The sequence below is a fragment of the Nyctibius grandis genome, chromosome 32, assembly GCF_013368605.1.
Source record: "Nyctibius grandis isolate bNycGra1 chromosome 32, bNycGra1.pri, whole genome shotgun sequence".
Classification (NCBI taxonomy): Eukaryota; Metazoa; Chordata; class Aves; order Nyctibiiformes; family Nyctibiidae; genus Nyctibius; species Nyctibius grandis.
Window position 1 is genome coordinate 3,947,739 of NC_090689.1, and position 20,540 is coordinate 3,968,278.

Genomic DNA, 20,540 nt, shown 5'->3' on the forward strand with positions numbered 1-20,540 from the left:
GATCTGGAGCGTGATTACCCAAAGGGAAACGAAAAACAAATGTGGGTGACAGATATTTCCAGGATAACTGCAGTTATTAATGCTTTTCTCTCCCAGTGACAGGCACAAGGGATTAGTATTGCCTGAAAAAGTCTGGTTTACTGTGGGAAAAAATGAGGGCTGGAAATGAAGCAAGTAGAAGGCCATATGCTGCTCGGTGTGCTCGTGGGGTCCTGGGAGGATAGCTTTAGCCAAAACAACAAAAGGCAAATATGTGAGGCATATGTGAGAAGAAAAAGGAACCTGTTGCTTATAAGTTTCCAGTTCAAAAAAGAAAAACATTAGGAACCTGTTATTCTCAGTTGCACAACATCACCCTGAATTAGGGACTCTTATCTGGGAGTGCCCTGGGGTGTGTCGGGGCTGGAGCTGGGGCTTGGGATGAGCATTTGCCATTTAAAGCCTTGCCTTCCCCACCGCCTTGTGTTATTTGGGTGGTAGGGTGAAATCCCAGCCCTCCCTCCCACCCCTGCGCCCACAGAGCTCAGCAGGGAGATGTCTGAGCTCAGATGTTCCTTTGACCTACGAGGAACAGCTGAGGGAGCTGGGGGTGTTTAGCCTGGAGAAGAGGAGGCTCAGAGGTGACCTTAGTGCAGTCTACAACTACCTGAAGGGAGGTTGTAGTGAAGTGGGAGTCGGCCTCTTCTCCCAGGCAACCAGCGATAGGACAAGAGGACACAGCCTCAAGCTTTGCCAGGGGAGGTTCAGGTTGGACATTAGGAAGCATTTCTTCTCAGCAAGGGTCATTAGCCATTGGAAGGGGCTGCCCAGGGAGGTGGTGGAGTCACCATCTCTGGAAGGTTTTAAGAAAAGCCTGGCCATGGCACTTAGTGCCCTGGTCTAGTTGCCATGGTGGTGTCAGGGCAGTGGTTGGACTCGATGATCCCAGAGGGCTCTTCCAACCTCATTGATTCTGTGATTCTGTCTGTTGCTGATGATCCAAAGCTGGGAGGTTTGGCTGATGATACACCTGAAGGCTGTGAGGCCATTCAGCGTGATTTGGACAGACTGGAGAGCTGGGCAAAGAGGAACCTCATGAGGTTCAACAAGAGTAAGTGCAGAGTCCTGCACCTGGGAAGGAGGAATAAAATGCACCAGTACAGGTTAGGACGTGATCTGCTGGAGAGCAGCTCCGTGGAGAAGGACCTTGGAGTCCTGGTGGACAGCAAGTTATCCATGGGACAGCAATGTGCCCTTGGGGCCAAGAAGGCCAATGGTACCTGGGGTGCATTAAGAAGAGTGTGTCCAGCAGATCGAGGGAGGTCCTCCTCCCCCTCTACTCTACCCTGGTGAGACCTCACCTGGAGTATTGCATTCAGTTCTGGGCTCCCCAGTTCAAGAGGGACAGAGATCTACTGGAGAGAGTCCAACGGAGGGCTACGAGGATGATGAAGGGACTGGAATACCTGCCCTATAAGGAAGGGTTGAGAGACCTGGGGCTTTTTAGTCTGGAGAGGAGAAGACTGAGAGGGGATCTGATTAATGGGTATAAATAGATGAGGGCTGGGTGTCAAGAGGGAAGGGGCAACCTCTTGTCACTTGTGCCCTGTGACAGGACAAGGGGCAATGGATGCAAGCTGGAGCACAGGAAGTTCAACCTCAACATGAAGAACTTCTTTACTGTGAAGGTTACAGAGCACTGGAACAGGCTCCCCAGAGAGGTTGTGGAGTCTCCTTCTCTGGAGACTTCCAAGCCCCATCTGAATGCGTGCCTGTGTAACCTGCCCTAGACTGGTCCTGCTCTGGCAGGGGGTTGGCCTCGATGATCTCCAGAGGTCCCTTCCAACGCCTATGATTCTATTATTCCCAGCAAGGGAAGGGTAGAAAACGCATGAGCTGGCCTGTGGCCTTGCTGCAATCACGAGCTCGAGGAGTGACTCAGCACGGCCGCGAGCTGTGCGTGGGCTGGGAAGGGCATGGGAATAGCACGGGCTCCTCCACCCCACGGTCTGCTTTTGGAAACACCTATTGCTGCTCCGAGAGCACCACACGGCGCGTCCAGCTGCCACGACCCCTATGTGCTCACTCAAAAACATCAAATCCTTTTTTAAATAAAAAGTTTGCAAGCAAGTAGGGCTAAAAAACAACCTTAAAATCAGAGCGAGGATCTTTTTTTTTTCTTTTAAATAGGAGTGCTGACATCTGAGGAGTAACAAGATGAACTTTCATCGTGGTGGTTTGCCAATAAGCATAATTCGGAGCAAACAGTTTGTTTTCTGGAGTCCGCCCTGGTCTGTGCTCCCTGTGGGTGCTGGAAACAGCCTGGCAGAGGCTCCACCCAGCCCACGGCCCCATCTCTGCCTGCAGCCAGATGCTTCAGGGAAAGCTCAAGACCTTTATAGCAGGCAGCTGTGTGATAAACTGTCCACATTTAAGCTGAAATTTTAGCTAAAAATCAGAGATTTAATAGACCATCCGAAATACATGGCACCATCAGGGCTCCTGACCACAATCAGTCTTCTTACCTGCTGAAAAGCCACTTGGATCTTCATTTCTCCCATGGATTTGATACGATGGGCAGCTCCACAGCTGGGGCACACACACGTGGTTCTGCTGAGGCAGGGCTAAGTCAGGGTTAAAGCGTAGCAAAAGCCCAATCTGCACGGATCCGTCCTTGGGGTGGCAAGCTGTAAAACATCCCACCAGTGCTGCGGGGTGAGGACACCCATCGCCTGGCTGATTAGGTGTTGAGAAGGCGTGAGAAGTTAGCAAGGAGGTGGGAATTGCCACGGCTCAGGGCAGCACCTGCATTTGGGATGTGGCCAAAGACAGGTGAATTTAGAAACAAGAGGGAGGAAACATCCCAGCGTGCTTGGCAGGTGGTAACTGCTGCCAAAAACCTGCTTGAGCTGGGTGATCCTTGATCCCTGTCCTTTTGGGGTACTCCTAACTGGTATAGGACTGGAAAGTCCTTGGACTGTCCCCCATACCAGTAACCACCACCCCTAGCAGACAGCCCCACCTGCTACAGCGTGGGGAAGGGACCTCTGGAGATCATCCAGACCAACCCCTGCCCAAGCAGGGTCACCCAGAACACGTTGCACAGGGTCGTGTCCAGGCAGGTTTGAATATCTCCAGAGAAGGAGACTCCCCCCCTCCCTGGGCAGCCTGTGCCAGGGCTCTGGCACCCTCACAGCAAAGGAGTTTTTCCTCCTGTTGATGGGAGGGGAAAGGGAAGGCAGTACCAGCAGTTTCCCACCTGGCAGCTGGGTTGGCTTTCACAAGGTCTCATGGATGAGAGAGTGGTTTTGAAGAGTGACACTTACCTCCTCTCTGTACTTCAAACGGGCCTTGAAACATCCCCTCCAGGCACCCGGGAAATGCCAAAGCCTGAGCTGAAAGAGAAGCAGAAAATTAAGAAAGAAAGGAAATTCAGTAGAAGTCAAAGATCTCACAAGCAATAATCAGAAATTCACATAAACACCAAAACCACAATGCTGAGAAGAACAACAACAAACCCTCCCTCTTCCCAAATCTGAGAACTGCTTTTGTTCATGGCTGGAAAAACTCTCCCCCATTGCTACCTAGCAGAGTATTTCATTGAACAGGGGGATTTCTGACCTACCTCAACCCCTCCAGAAAACTGTGACTTCTCCATTTGACCTGAAAACCGAAAGTCTTTGGCCAAAAGTTAACCAAACGCAGAGGGTGGTGGGGGCAAACTGCTGGAACTCTGATCCGGCATGGCTCTTCTTTGCCTAAAACAACCACCAACCTCCCCAAAACCAAACCCCTCCATGTTCCATAGCTCAATATGCCGATGAAGAAAACTCAGACAGCTGGAAAGATGCAGCCCAGGTAGGAGCTCCTGGACCTCTTTTCCCATGGGAAAGCCAGATATTTATTGAAAGACAGGACTGAACTGCAACAGATGCAAGGAAACTGGTTCTGGGCCCTACACTTCAAGAAAGATGTTGAGGTGTTGAAGCGAGTCCAGAGGAGGGCGACCAAGCTGGTGAAGGCTCTGGAGAGTCTAACCTACGAGGAACGGCTGAGGGAGCTGGGGGTGTTTAGCCTGGAGAAGAGGAGGCTCAGAGGTGACCTTAGTGCAGTCTACAACTACCTCAAGGGAGGTTGTAGTGCAGTGGGAGTTGGCCTCTTCTCCCAGGCAACCAGCGATAGGACAAGAGGACACAGCCTCAAGCTTTGCCAGGGGAGGTTCAGGTTGGACATTAGGAAGCATTTCTTCTCAGCAAGGGTCATTAGCCATTGGCAGGGGCTGCCCAGGGAGGTGGTGGAGTCACCATCTCTGGAGGGGTTTAAGAAAAGCCTGGACATGGCACTTAGTGCCCTGGTCTAGTTGCCATGGTGGTGTGAGGGCAATGGTTGGACTCGATGATCCCAGAGGGCTCTTCCAACCTGACTGATTCTGTGAAACATCAAAATATTCCACAAATAGGAAGAGGAAAGAATACAATTGTCTCTGCAGCCTGTGTGTAACGAACAACTTATAGCCCGGGTGAAGCAGAAGAAGTAGCAGGGTAAAGTCAAAGCAAAGCACTGCTAAGTTGGTGTTACAGAGAGGAACAGCACCTCGTGCCTTGGCCAGAATGTCCTCAGATAGTGTAAAGTGAGCGCTGCCAGGGCAGATCTGAAATCCAAGGGAACCACGACAGCGAATTTAAGCTGAAACCCCTCAATCCTGGATGGCTGAAGTTACATGGACGACCACCCTCCCGCGTGCTGCGGGAACGACCGGCAGCAGAGCAGAGGGATGTGATGAACTGAAGTCTTTGAAGATTCCTGCTTGAAACCACCCGAGAAGCGCTTTCCAGCAGGGAAAGGGGAGGAGAGCAGCGTTTAGGATTTGTTTTCAAATCACAACCAAAACCTAGAATTACATTTTACTGCATATAGACTTGTACAGTCCTGCCAATTCCCGTTATAACGCCTTTATTTATCATCTCTTTCCTAAACACAAATGTGAGAGAACTTCAAAAGGCAAAGTAGTTTTGCTCAGTTGGCCAAGACTGTCACTTTTAAAAATACTTTAAAAAAAAATATGTAAATTGGAGGGAAAAAAGTGCATAAAGTTCCCTAAAAAGGGACAGAACAATTTTAGAAATCGGCTTCAGAACTGGCTGGATTCTGAAAACGTCTAAAACTAAAAATAGAGAGAAACAGATGATTTTTTTTTGCCCTTCCTTAATTATTTTCTCTTTTTTTTGCTCCTCGCATTGGGGTCACTTCTAAGTTTACATCCAGCCTACGAGCCTGGGCAGAGTAAACATTTTTGCTGTTATTCTTGACTAAGTGACAGCCCTGGGCGGCATCCAAGCACAACCACAACAAACTCTACTCAGCCAACAGCGAGCGTGAACACCAGAACGCCTTGGAGCAGCCTCAGAGCAATGCCACCACCAAATGCGGTCCTGCCTGCGGGACAGTCACTGGCATGAGGTCCCCAAGCCACAACGCCTCTGGGGGTTTCTTGGCTGGGATCTGGCAGCAGTGAAGCCCCAGTACAGGTGTTCGTCTCTGCTGGAAATATGTTCTGGTGGGTGCAAACTGGAAAAAATACCCCAGCAGGCCGTGCTGCCATTCAGTGAGACCTGGACAGGCTGGAGAGCTGGGCGGAGAGGGACCTCATGAAGTTCAACCAACACAATTGTAGGGTCCTGCACTGGGGAGGAATAACCCCAGGCACCAGTACAGGCTGGGGGTGACCTGCTGGAAAGCAGCTCTGTGGAGAAGGACCTGGGAATTCTGGTGGACAAGAAGTTCCCCATGAGCCAACACGGTGCCCCTGGGGCCAGAAAGGCCAATGGTGTCCTGGGGTGCATGAGGAAGAGTGTGGGCAGCAGGTTGAGGGAGGTTCTCCTCCCCCTCTACACTGCCCTGGTGAGGCCGCACCTGGAGTAAGGTGTCCAGTTCTGGGCCCCCCAGTTCAAGAAAGACAAGGAACTACTGGAGACAGTCCAGTGGAGGGGCACAGAGATGGTCAGAGGGCTGGAGCATCTCTCCTACGAGGAGAGGCTGAGGGAGCTGGGGCTGTTCAGCTGGAGAAGAGCAGACTGAGGGGGGATCTTATCAATGCTCACAAATACCTTAGGGGGGGTGTCAAGGGGATGGGGCCAGACTCTTCTCAGTGGTGCCCAGTGACAGGACAAGGGGCAACGGGCACAAACTGAAACATGGGAAGTTCCATCTAAACATGAGGAGGAACTTCTTTCCTGTGAGGGTGCCAGAGCCCTGGCACAGGCTGCCCAGGGAGGGGGGAGTCTCCTTCTCTGGAGATATTCAAACCCACCTGGACACGACCCTGTGCAACGTGCTGTGGGTGACCCTGCTTTGGCAGGGGGTTGGGCTGGGTGATCTCCAGAGGTCCCTTCCAACCCCAGCTAGTCTGATTCTGTGAAAACTGGCTCGTCACTAACCGCATCTGCCTTTCCGCACCGTCGGGCCGTCTGCGTGCTGACGGCACCTGACGGATCTAATGGAGATGAATGTCGCTGCAGCAGCACAACCCAGAACAGAGTCTGTGGGTGAAGGGGGTGGGAATTTTTTGACCCATTAGTGATGGGGATGACAATGCCAAGAGCAGCGTGGGTCTCAGCACAGCCGGGCTGCGTCCTGGCAGCTTGGCTCACGGAAAGGTTTCTGCTTTAGACTCACCGGCTGCTTGGCATTTGGGAGTGCCACAGCATCGCTCAGAGCAGGATGGATTAAAAAAAAAAAAAAAAAGGAGAAACCATGATGAATTCATCCTTCACTGTGGCATTAGCACAACCCCAGCCCCGGCCCTCTCCTCCTCGTCAGCGGTGAAAAATGCCTCCTCTCCGCCGACAATTACCTGTTGGGGCTGAACCCTTCGCAGGCCAGCGCCCTGTCAATGGCAGCGGCGGCCCCGCTGCCGCCCCCGTGATGGATGAGCCCCGGGCCCCCTCCCCGGACCCCGCCGATTGACACCCGCGTTCCTGCGCCGCGGATCAAGGGTGAGCGGGGAAGAAAAAAAAAAACAAGTGGCAGTGATAAAAGGCGGCTGGAAAAGCACGAATTAGCCCATGGAAGAGAGAAGATGAATGAAAAGGCGCAGGGTGGGAGGAGAGGAGGAGATGAAAAGACAGAAGGAGATGAATGGAGGGCCTGCCTGGCCTGCATCCAGCCCCCTCGCTGCCTGCGGTACCCCCCCCCGGGTTAGCAGGCTCCTCTCGGGTGGTTTGCTGGCTCGTGGTGAGCCCTCTTTGCCAGCATGAGCACGCTCCTGGGCTCATGTCCCAGCTGACACGCCGCTCGCCGCCCACCGCGATCTACAAGGCATGGCAGGGCAGGGTGCTGGATTAAATTATTCAAATGACAGCTGTCAGGAACAAAATGAAACGGGGAGATGCTGGGCAGTTAGAGCAAACTCCTCTGGTGCCAGCGTGACCAAAGGTGAAGGTGTCTTGCTAGCAGGGAGCCAAATGTCACCTCTAGATCCCTCTCGTGTTTCATTCTCCTACGGGATGCACTAGGGCGTGTGAGGATGGGAAGCTTTACCAGGAGGAGTTTGGGAAGTCTTTGGAAACCTTCCCCCATCCTTAAGGAGAGGGAGATGCAAGCCCCTGAGAACTGGCTGCTTTGCTGGTGCTTCTCCAGGCTGGGTGGATCACTTCCACACCAGAGCAAGCTGAGAGGGACCCGGTTGTCCAAACACCCCCCCCAAGTATTTTTCAGGTTTATTATGTCTTTAAGACTTTCAGCTTGGGCAACTCTGCTTTCAAGCAGAAGCATTTTATAGGGTAGCTGGTTATTTTCCCTAAAAGATCTGGATTAAATTTATAATGGTAATAAACCCACTTCCTGGGTTTGATCCCAGATTTGCCCTGAGCTGCTCAGGTCAAAGGCAGCTTTATGTCTGAGCTGAAATCCTTCTTCAGTCAGGATTTACAAACAAAACACATATGACAGAGGAGAGGCTGGCACTTCTAAAGATGCTCTGAAAACGCTCACACAAGCAGAAAGGGTCCCACAAGAATTATTCCCCCCCACACCAGCCGTGCCAAAGCCCAGGACACCGTCCTGGCCCATCTGTCAGCTCAGCTTCTGATACCAAACAAATCTCATTAACGGTCGGCACGGATTTAGCGAACGCTGGGCAAGGGCGAGCCCCTTTAAAATGAGATAAACCCTTCTCTGTTTCAAGGCACACTGGTTTTAGGAAAGATATAAACACCAACACGCCTCCCAGGGATGCTGGAGAAAGGCCAGGCCAGCGGCGCACCAGTATCTTGCTTGCACTTGTCTGTTGGGATGAGACCAAGTACCAGCTACCAGCAGCAATGAATAATCATTTAAGACTGGTGGAGGAAAGAAAATAAAAGCTTTCCCCAACATAAGGCTGCAATACTGATTACCTAAGCGAGGATTCCAGTGGAGTCAGTCCTCTGCAGGTGGAAGTAGCTGGGTTTACTCTTCGTCCCTTCCATTTAGAAGTGGATTTGGTAACGATGCTCTAGAGGAGGCTTTCGAGGGCACGTTTGGCCCCTGCAAGGTCAGGACTGGTCGTGGCTGAATGTCTTTTGAGGAAAACACTGGTGGAAGAAAAATAGGAGTTAGTTACAATCACAATGTGGTTTTTTTCTCAGAAAATTGAGTAATGCATTAATTAATTAATTAATTAAGGAAGAATTTCTTCTCAGCAAGGGTCATTAGCCATTGGAAGGGGCTGCCCAGGGAGGTGGTGGAGTCACCATCTCTGGAGGGGTTTAAGAAAAGCCTGGACATGGCACTTAGTGCCATAGTCTAGTTGCCATGGTGGTGTCAGGGCAATGGTCGGACTCAATGATCCCAGAGGGCTTTTGCAAGCCACCTTAACACTTGTAAGCTAAAATATTAACTTTAAAATAGAGAAAACATTCTCCCCCTCCTTCCTGCTCTTCCCCCAGTCCTTTTCTAACACGTTTTTCTCTAATAGAAAGAGCCGAATAATCTAATTTGACGTTTTGGGATATATGTTCCCTGCAGGACCTGTAGAAATGCCACCTGCTACCTGCGTGCTAGATTTGATCACAAATCAACAGCACCCAGTGCTGTACAGGATCTCTTGATATTTTAATGGCCAAGAAATGCCTGGCCACTAATGACAATCCATCCTACACCGCACAGCCTGTTTTCCTGGAAATGCCAAACACTACCTCGCTACTTGTATCGCTCTTAATTGCACCTCCTTAATTGCAAGAAGTGAAATCATTAATTATATACAGTGAAAAGATCTCCAAAACCTTGCACTTCAGACTTGGCACTCTTGCAAGTGCAGAATTATCCTTGGGAAGGGCATTTAGCGGCTCTGTGCCCAAGCTCCTCTTCATTCACGCCCATGGTAGGAGCCTTGTTCACTCCCCACCTCCTGACACCGTGTGCTGCTGCTGAACCAACTGAACATGAGTCGCTCAAGTCTTCTGCTGAACCCAGCTGCCAAAAGCCAAGCTGGGAGAATATGAGTACTGCTGACCAGGACCTGGAGGGCTGCAGGTTCTCCTAACACCAGCTCCAGAAGTCCTGCTGTCACGAGTGGTATTGGAATAAACACTAAGATTTCTCAGCTGAACCCAAAAAACCATTGTAACTGGGAGAAAACACTCTAAGGCACCTTGTACCGGGCTCTGCAATCAGGACCTTGTGCAGCCTTCCTCCCTTGGCCCACGGCAGCATTACTGATGAACAGCCAGGCACCTCCTGACATGCCATGAACACCCAGGAAGGACAGGGAGGCACTTCTGAAGATTTCTAAAGCATTGCCCTACAAGGCTTCTTCATACAAGGTCTCTTCTCCCAGGTAACAAGCGATGGGATGAGAAGAAAAGGCCTCAAGTTGTGCCAGGGGAGGTTTAGATTGGAGATCAGGGAAAATTTCTTCACCAAAAGGGTTGTCAAGCAGTGGAAGAGGCTGCCCAGGGCAGTGGTGGAGTCCCCATCCCTGGAGGGATTTAAAAGCCGTGTAGATGTGGTACTGAGGGACATGGGTTAGTGGTGGCCTTGGCAGTGCCGGGTTAATGGTTGGACTCGGTGATCTTAAAGGTCCTTTCCAACCAAAACAACGCTATGATTCTGTGATTCTACGTCCTCTTCTTTCAGGCATTGCTTCTGACCAGTGCTCACAGACACAGGAAAAAAGCCCCAACCTACACATTCACAGCTAGATACAGTGCCAAGAAGGATGCTAGCGCATCAGTGAATGTGACAACAGGGAAAACCAAGACTTCTATATTTCCAGGAGCTTTTTTTAATAATTATTATATCAGTCAGCATGACCAAGAGGCAAGAACTCGCTTAACTTCTGTATTATGGTGCTTAAAACACCAGGTTAAGGTCCACCCCTTGGCTGGCTGCTTTGCTCTCAAGAAATCAGAGGTCAAATGGTTGGGTACTCACCTAAGTCTAGTTGACTCACCCATGGTCTAGTTGCCATGGTGGTGTCAGGGCAATGGTTGGACTTGATGATCCCAGATTTCTCTTCCAACCTGACTGATTCTGTAAGTCTCATGCCAGGTGATGTACCCAGCTGCAACACCGCCGGGTGAGCTGGGAAGCCACTCTCCATCAGTGAGTTCCCCTCGCCATGGGCTACAGTTCCTGTACTTTCATTGGGTTACAAAACTGAACCTGCACTGAAATAAGCAAGTTTGCACTATTTTGCTCAAGAAGCCAAGTGATCACAACCTTTCTGCTCCATGCTGCATGGCTGGAAGAAAGTCAGGTTCAGCTTCCAAGGGTTCAAACTAGGAAAAAAGAAAAAAAAGAAGGAATTGGGTAATGTTGGTTTACGCCCCGGCCTCAACCTTAGGAAACACAAATACGCCCTCTATAAGCAGTCTGGTTTGAAAGCAAAGGGATGTTGACCAACATGTCCAAGGGGGACACAGCTTCCTAGGGCTGCAGCATCCTCTCTGAAGGGATGCTCCCAGACAATGGATCTACTACAACATCTTTGGTTTCTACCATCCTTCTGTTACCACACTTCTCCAAGGACCAGGAAGCTCTGTGTGGCCTCTCGGTGGCCAGGGCTCTCCTGACACTGGGAGAGGAGCATCTTGACCGTCTTTGGGCCAAGCTGTATTATAAACAGCGCCAGAACCGTTCACAAGCCTTCAAAGTCTCCACATGATTATGTGAGCAAATATTTGGACGGGGAGTGCTGTTAGTCATTATTTGCAGTTCATTTTCTCTTATTTGTTCTCTGTCTTTTAAATAATAAAAAAAAAAAGAGAAAGCCAAGATGACAGCTCGCAGTATGCACATCCAGGAGCAGAAACACCTGTTTTTTTCAGCAAACACCTTGGCTGCACACAGCGAGCCCCTGCAGCTCCCTGGGAAATGCTGCAGCAGAGGCAGCCTGCGCCAGGGAGGAATTTGGCCCCTTGCTCGGAGCCACGCTGCTGCCGTGGCACTGATGGGTCCTGAGCATCTAGTGTGAAAACCCTCACTCCTGGCCTGGCTGTGCTCATGCACGGAGTTTTTCTGGATTTATACCCTGGGGGCAGAGAAACAAGAAGCAGTTCCCTGTTTCCAGGATGTGGGGGCTTTCCTGCTTCATTGCTATTTGGCACCTAATTTGAGGCCTGATCTTGGCAACAGCTGTTACTCAAGCTCCGGGCTTTGCACTATCAATCATGTCAGGAGGCAGCAGTGTTCCCTACAGCAGGAAACACTGCAGCTGGTGGCAGGTGTCTGCACAAACAGCCCCCGAACATGTTCGCCAAGGAAGGGTCTCCACCTGCCTGTGTAAGTGCAAGGCCCCCTGGGCACGGAGGAGCTATTGAATAGCAGAAGGGCTCCATGGTAATGCTGGCATCAAAACTTACTCGAGCATCTTCGTCTTGAAAAAAAAAACCTCTCCAAAAGACCTACAAACCACATCTCCAGCAGCCAGTTTCTCCATGCCTCCGGCTGCGCTGAAAGCAACATGTACCGAGTGGTGTTGGAAGGACTGGGCAACAGCTAGAGGTGAGCCAGCACTTGGGTGTAAACCAGCTGAAAAGCAAGCGTGGTATTACTGCTTTGGACAGAGCGAGCCAGGACCCAGTGCCCGGATCTGGCACCTTCTGCAGCAGGGTCATTTCTGCCTATCCTAACACCTTGCTTCCAGGACATGAATGGATAAGAGCTGGCTCCTCCCAAAAGGATGGCTTCTTTACCCCAGAAAATCTGGACAGAAGATGTCACAGAATCACAGAATCAATCAGGTTGGAAGAGCCCTCTGGGATCATCGAGTCTAACCATTGCCCTGACACCACCATGGCAACTAGACCAGGGCACTAAGGGCCATGTCCAGTCTTTTCTTAAACACCTCCAGAGATGGTGACTCCACCACCTCCCTGGGCAGCCCCTTCCAATGGCTAATGACCCTTGCTGAGAAGAAATGCTTCCTAATGTCCAACCTGAACCTCCCCTGGCCAAGCTTGAGGCTGTGTCCTCTTGTCCTATCGCTAGTTGCCTGGGAGAAGAGGCCGACTTCCACTTCACTACAACCTCCCTTCAGGTAGTTGTAGACTGCACTAAGGTCACCTCTGAGCCTCCTCTTCTCCAGGCTAAACACCCCCAGCTCCCTCAGCCATTCCTCATAGGTCAGACCCTCCAGACCCTTCACCAGCTTGGTCGCCCTCCTCTAGACTCGCTCCAACACCTCAAACACGTCAGTTTAACTTGTGTTTAGGTTTCTGGAAGCATTTCAATTTTAAGAGAACCCCCCCAAAGCAGAACATCTCCCCGAAAGGCAGAAGCATCTCAGGGTGGACGTTTCTGCTCTGGCACCTGCTCCCTCGGATTCGAGCCCACAGTGAGACCAGCAACATCTGTATCTACATCAAACCCTTCCACCTCCAGTGAGATATTTTTGGCTTTACATGGTCACTTGTAGAGATGGAGAAAGGATCTCGTTTCTGTGGATGGCACAGACTTATTGCAAACGTTCATCCTTATTGACAAGAGAAAAATCCCAAACTGGTAGAAACACTTGGCCCAACAGAAATCAAGTTAATGTAATATGGCAATATCCCAACCAGCCTCTGTTTACCAGATCGTCTCTCCTCTGAGTCATGCGTTGATGGGACTATTAATAATGCACCGTTATAAAAATCCATCCTTGTAGGAGGAAGGATGCTGTCAAGACTCCAGCAATTTCTTGTTTTCCGTGAAATATGGGTAACATTTGTGTTGTGTTTTCAGTTCCTCTTTTCAGGTTATTTTCCATTCCCACTTTAATAATCTTTATGCCTAAAAATAGCATCTCACTTTTACAATTGGAGTGACCTTTTGTATTACGTGTGGATTAGCACAAAACAAGCGACTTGTTCCATTTATAGCTGACAATAACTACTGCTGCTTTCACCAGTTTAAGTTGGTCCCTATTACTTAAAGTCTGCTCATGGGGAAACTGAGGCAGAGGGAAAGAAAATCACTTATTTGGCATTGTCAGCAGGCCAGGGTGTGGGTGTGGGTGCAGCGCTGGGGATGCTGCGCTGGTAGGGGATGCTATCTATCTTCCTTGGCAACAAAATCTGAGTTATGAAAACATAATTCCTGTCATCATTAGCATTTTGAGTTTTTCTCCCCTCCCTTACCCCAGAATAGTGAAAATTACCTCTCTGCAAAGAGACGCTTCTCTTTCCCATTTCAGTTCTAGTCTTACAGAATCAATGAGGTTGGAAGAGCCCTCTGGGATCATCAAGTCCAACCATTGCCCTGACACCACCATGGCAACTAGACCAGGGCACTAAGTGCCATGTCCAGTCTCTTCTTAAACCCCTCCAGAGATGGTGACTCCACCACCTCCCTGGGCAGCCCCTTACAATGTCCAATGACCCTTGCTGAGAAGAAATGCTTCCTAATGCCCAACCTGAACCTCCCCTGGTGAAGCTTGAGGCTGTGTCCTACAGAAAATCACAAAAATGCCCATTTCTTTAGAAAGCCACAGTTTGTAAGTGATGGACTTCGGTACAGTACCAACAGGACATTTTTTCCTCATGTTTCACACTTGGTCCAGCTGGGACATTTCCTGTTCTAGCTGCCATAAGCATCCCTCTCAATCGTGTACTTTCTGAGAGCAATTGAATTCAGTAGGGACTACAGCATCAGGTAACACTTGTCTTTAATATTAATAGCTACTTTTTATTCTGGAGTTATCTGGCTTAGTTTAGAGAAGATATTCTCCATGGCAAAATCCTTGTGCCTTGTTTTACAATGGACTCCTAGAATATTTCAGTATTCCCATCTCCTTGCACTGCCTCTTCCGAGAACCCATGTTAATATTTCCTAAAATACTATAGGATCTACTGAGCCATTTCAGGCGGGATGATTTTCCTGGCCTAATCTAATAAGTGTCCTGATGCTTTCCCCCCCAAAAAATCAAAGTGGTGCCACATTAAATGCCTAAACCTTTCCAAGAAGAAATACTCGGTTCAGCCAGCACACCTATCAGGGCTGACAGGGAGAAAAGCAAGCTCAGCATTCCAGCTGCAATCTGACTCAGGCCATTGCTCCTCAGAAATCAACCCGCACCTATGCGGGGAGCTCAGATTTTCTTGCTACAGGGTTCAGGGCTATCGTCGAAATAAACTATACCTGCAGAAAGCCCTTATAACCTGACTGCCACGCTGGAGCAAACACACGAGCAGGCACCTCGGCGTGACAAGCCAAGGGAAGAAGTGGCCGTGCTGCTCCCAAAAGTTCAGAAATCTTCAGTCACAGAATCACTGAGGTTGGAAGAGCCCTCTGGGATCATCGAGTCCAACCATTGCCCTCACACCACCATGTCAACTAGACCATGGCACTAAGGGCCATGTCCAGTCTTTTCTTAAACCCCTCCAGAGATGGTGACTCCACCACCTCCCTGGGCAGCCCCTTCCAATGGCTAATGACCCTTGCTGAGAAGAAAGGCTTCCTAATGTCCAACCTGAACCTCCCCTGGCGAAGCTTAAGCCTGTGTCCTCTTGTCCTATTGCTAGTTGCCTGGGAGAAGAGGCTGACTCCCACTCCACTACAACCTCCCTTCAGGTAGTTGTAGACTGCAATAAGGTCACCTCTGAGCCTCCTCTTCTCCAGGCTAAACAACCCCAGCTCCCTCAGCCATTCCTCATAGGTCAGACCCTTCACCAGCTTGGTCGCCCTCCTCTGGACTCGACCTGGCATTTGTTCTTGTTGAACCTCATGCCGTTGGTCTCGGCCCATCGATCCAACCTGTCCAGATCCCTCTGTAGGGCCTTCCTACACTCCAGCAGATCGACACTCCCACCCAGCTTGGTGTCATCTGCAAATTTACTGAGGGTGCACTCAATCCCTACGTCTAGATCATCTCTAAAGATATTGAACAGCACCGGCCCCAGAACTGAGCCCTGGGGAACACCACTAGTGACCGGCCACCAAATCAGAATCAAATCAGAAAAGCAAGGACAGCACCTTAAAAAAAAAGAAAGGATTAAATTAATACTTGAACGCTGCACCATACTTGCCCTGGGATTCTTTTGTGGGTGCATTTTGGTGACGCTCTCTTGCATTTCTGAACAGCCTGCGTAGACCGGGAGTGCTGCAGATGCAAACAGAAGCTCTCTGCTGTGCATGTGAGCTCAGACACTGGGATTTCTGCAAGAACCACCAGATGGGCTGAGGTCACCAAGCAAGTCCATGGTGACGCGGCAGGTCCAAGGTCTAGTGGGGCGGTTGAGTCTGCATGTCAGGGTTTGGGTCAATGGGGTGTGTGGCCACCACAGGTATGGCTGCAAGCAAGGACCCAAAATATCACCCCACTGCCTTCCGTCCAAAGGAGAGGCCAAGGAACAAGAGGAAAGGGACCCCACAGACAAGCATCAAGTTCTTCCTTGTGCATGACCTGGCATCAGCTGTAGGGTGGCCCTGCAGGCAGGAGAACGATGTCTGGCAGGTTTTTGTCTGCTCAGGTCACATCTTCCCCTGGGCATCCTGATCTGGCCAGCAAGGTCTGGAAAGGCAGGACCAGCTCCCATTGCTTCTCTTCACCCATGACATTCAGCTTTGGGCCCTGAGCTGACCGTCTGGGGAGCGTAGGAGGTCCAAGCCCCCAGTGCCCATGTCCTGCAGTCCTCAGAGAACCTCCTCCCTACTGGGGCAAGCATTCCTTCATTAGGAGAAGAGATCGATATTCTCTCAGTAAAGTAATTCTTGTCCAAGAAGTGCTTTAATATCAAACAAAACACATGCTTAGAGTTTTCAGTTTGCTTTGTTGCCACCCTTGATGAAAGAAAAACTTTTCCTTCCAGCTTTTGAAATGGTTTTCCACCCCTCGGCAAGACCTTGGGCTAGAAACAGACTGTAACAAAAGAACAGCTGCATTTCTTTTTTTTTTTTTTAAAGAAAAGATTATTCCTCTCAAGATATTTTTCACTTATGATGGACTTTTGCAGCTCACTCCAACACCGATCAGTGCCAAGCACAGGCTGCCTGAGATGGTTTTTAAGGCTGACCGGGTGATCTCAGACCCTGTTTTACCCAGCAGCAACCTGGGCACCATGAGAACTGCCCCAGCTGCGGGAGGGGAGATACCACCCCAGCCCGTCCCCACTCCTCCCTGCTTTACACCTCACCTCTGGTGTGATTTAGCAAAGTACGGACTATTTTTTGTTATTTTAAAAAATTATCTGCAGTGATTAAATACGAAAGGACACCATGGCAAACAACGCTTGTGCGCATCTTAACTCAGGGCACCTCACAGGAGCGAGTTATGGAGCACAGATGTGCCATCAGGACTAAAGCAATGGCAACTTCTGATGGGGAGAAGGGAGGTTAAGGACAACCAAGGATGTTAAGGACAACCAAGGATGTTAAGGACAACCAAGGAGCCAGTGCCAGGACAGCAACTGCTCAAACCAGATCAGCCAGCAGCAGAAGGGATTGCCTGACTGCACGCTCAGCTCCAAGCATCGCCCTAATTCTGATGAGTACGAGCAGATCAACGCTCCAGCGAGGCCCATATGCTCTTTTATCTCCTGGCACACGTCCTCTGACAAACCAGCCTCAGGGCACACGCGCCACCCGCTTGCACAGCGTTAGGGTTGTTGCTTTGAAGGGCTGCCAGAAAGTCCTGGAGGCCTCCACACCCCACAGCTACAGTTACATCATGGTGACATGAGTGGATAAAAGTCACCTTTAATGACGAGATGCAAGACAGCCTCATAGGGTGCAGCTGCGATATCTTCTTCTCTGCCTCCTCCTGGTTTCCATGCAGTGGGATCTACTTTCTCACCTGCCTTTTTCTTTTGCAAACAGAGACCTATTTCCCTCATGAGAGGGAGCAAGAGCTGCTGGAGCTGGCAGATACCTCTGTTTTCTTCCATGGGCAATGGGGATTCCTCCAGGCTTAGGTCTTAGCCTCTCTCATCACGAGCCAACGTGACTGCCTCTTCAACTTCTCTCTCCATCTCCCTTGCACAGCTTCATCCAGGCACTGGGATTTCCTCCCAGCCTCATGAGAAACATCCCATGTCCCCTACATCTCCTTTGGGGAGCGGGCCTGGAAGGCTGTGATGAAGAAGAGCTCCTGAGGAGAAAGTGGTTCCTTCCACATCAGCCGAGCTGATGGCTGGTGGACCTCCCGGCTGCTCCCCATCCCACCCTGCAGCTGGAGCAGTGCCCAACCTGCCCAGGAGCTGATTGCCTGCCCTGACACAAGTGTTAATTTCCACCTATGTTAAATGCTTCTTTGAATAATTTATTGGTTATTTATTCTGCCTGAGAGGAAGGTCAGACCGTGCATTTAAATGGAAATGCTGTTTGCAAATGCTACAGAAAAGATCAGTAATGATCACCACATCTCATTGGGACCAACTTTTAAAACCAGACTGCTCAGGAAGATCTTGCTGTTTATCTCCAGTCACACCAAGCTTCATTTCTGCTGCTTTGCAGAGGGTTTCCCAGAACATGCCCAAAGTACATCCCACGGCCCTCAATAACCCCATGTCAGCAGTGTCCCCTTCTCAGCCCCACTCCCACAGAGGTGGAAAGGGCTTCTCCACACTTCAACAAACACACCTAGCTTGCAAAACTTTGAGAGTAAGCCATGCCAACCCTCTTTGGCTTCCCCCTGCCACAAGCTTTCAAGCTGCCCCATTCTGAGTCAGGGCTGCTGCTGACTTGCACAGTCTTCAAAGAGGTTAAAAATGACATGAACTGGGTAACTGGACCTCAACAGACATGATTAGAGTGAAGGACCAGCAGGCCTGCCCTGAGACAGTGTCATTGGAGAAGGTCCCCAAATGTGCTCAGCTTTGTGATACAACCAAAGCTGCACAAACACATGACTAGTTGATTTTCCAACTGCACCCCTCCAAAAAGCAGAATCACAGAATCAATGAGGTTGGAAGAGCCCTCTGGGATCATCGAGTCCAACCATTGCCCTGACACCACCATGGCAACTAGACCAGGGCACTAAGTGCCATGTCCAGGCTTTTCTTAAACCCCTCCAGAGATGGTGACTCCACCACCTCCCTGGGCAGCCCCCTCCAATGGCTAATGACCCTTTCTGAGAAGAAATGCTTCCTGATGTCCAACCTCATAGGTCATACCTATTTCCTGTCAAAAATTAAAGGCCACTCCAAAGTTTTTTCCACTAAAAACCACAGCATTTTCTACTCCTTGAATGACTACATTTTAATCTATTTTTCAGTAAAACCTGTCATACTAGCAAGATTTTGGCAGGACAGTGGGAGAAGACAGGACCCTAAAACAGTCCACCACTGATGACAATCACTTTTGCAATCCTGAAAGGAAGCTTTTTGAATTCAAAAGTTTTGTACTTCTCTGGTTAAATCCTGCCAGCTCCACTCGTGCTGACGACACCAGCGTGTACATCTGCAGCGCAGATTTCTCCTGGGACTTCTGTAGAAAGCCAGACTCGGGTGGGTTTGATCCCTTAAAAAAAACCCCATAATTGTTTGTTAAACTTCATAGCATCTACTTTCCTCCTAAAATAATGTCTGCAGCAAAATGATCCTACTGGGGTCCACATGAAATGGCAGTACCATATAATTAACTGGTATACAGCAGAGATATTGGGGACTTTGGGTGATGATATTGCAGAGCTGTTCTCCTACAGGCAAACGGATCACTGCATTATAACGGGGAAGACAAAGGATATTTATTATTATTGTGTTCAAGCAAGGCTTGGTTTATACACAGCAGCGAACGGAAACCCACGAGTGAAATAAAAATCCTCTAATTCACATCCTCACTGTTAAAATTACAGATAAAAGAGTGATCTTGGATGTACAAAAGCCAAGCAAAATAGCAGGATAGATAAAAATAATATATATATAAATGGCTGAAATCCAAAGTACCTCAGACAAACCCTATTGGTTGAAACAGTTTATCATGAAGGAGAGGGGGAGGCTGAATGAAGAGGCCACAGCAGAAGAGGATGAATGATTTTATGGGCTTCAATACTTAATGGTCCAACTGGAAATGACAAGAAAGTCCCTGATTTTCAAGGTGACTGGTTTGAGCCATCTCAAACAGACCCTCTATCATCACTGGCCACTCTCGAACATCTCAGCGAGGCAATCTGAAGCTGTCCCCAGAGATCTGCAGAGCCAGAAGGCAGCAGGCCTCCAAGTTTGGCCCCACTCCAAGCTCCTTAGGCAAAGGCTGATCTTGGCAAAGTTTCTGCTCTGTAGCTTGAATTCAAAGAGCTCCTTCATGCTTTCCGACTCGGGATGAGAAACATTTTCACTCAAGAACTTTAATTATTTTTTTCTTGTTTAGTCCCAGCTCTTGGGAATCTCTGTTTCTAACAAGTTTCTTCTTTCTCTTTTACCTGGGAGAAGTTCTACTTCCTTCCGTGTCATGAAACCCAAGGCACAAGCAAAACCCATTCTTACTTGCTGGGAGGACAGACCAGTCTCCCACCCAGTCCTGATCAGAGTCCCGTGCCATGATTGCTCGGGTGGTGTCCACATTGGTAGTTTTTGGCTTGGATGCAACAAAGTCATTAGTGACTTCTGTCATTTTTGCTTCTCCAACCTCCAGCAGTTTGTCCATTGCAATTGCCACGATGAGGGCAGGGATGGCCTAGATACTGGCCATAGGAGGTCCCCAGCCCCACTCTGACACCTCACACGAGCCATGCAGCAGGAAAGGGTTCCTACCTTACTCCCAACTGACCCCTTCTCCTTTGGGGGGAAGCCAAGGCACAGCAGAGCCACCAAGACCCCCAGAAGCAGACCCTGCTTTGACCCACCATCAGCTGGTCTCTCTCAAAGAGAAAGAGCATTTCTGTAGCACTTAGCTTTGCTTTAACGTAGCAGACAGACTTCAGGGCTACGTGGGAATCAGTCCTGGACTGCCCTCTCTGCATGAAGGTTTGCCATCATGAGGGTACCCCACGCCTTCTCCTTACCTAGGAGCTTTCAGTTTTAGACCTCAAATCCCTGGGTAAGGCAGTGGGATTCCTGGGCTCAAACAGCTCAGCCAAGAGACAAAAAAAATCCAAAGCAGCACGATGGAAATCACTGGAAGGGCCTTCCGGACTCCTCCGGAGCTTGCGGGTGCTAATTGCC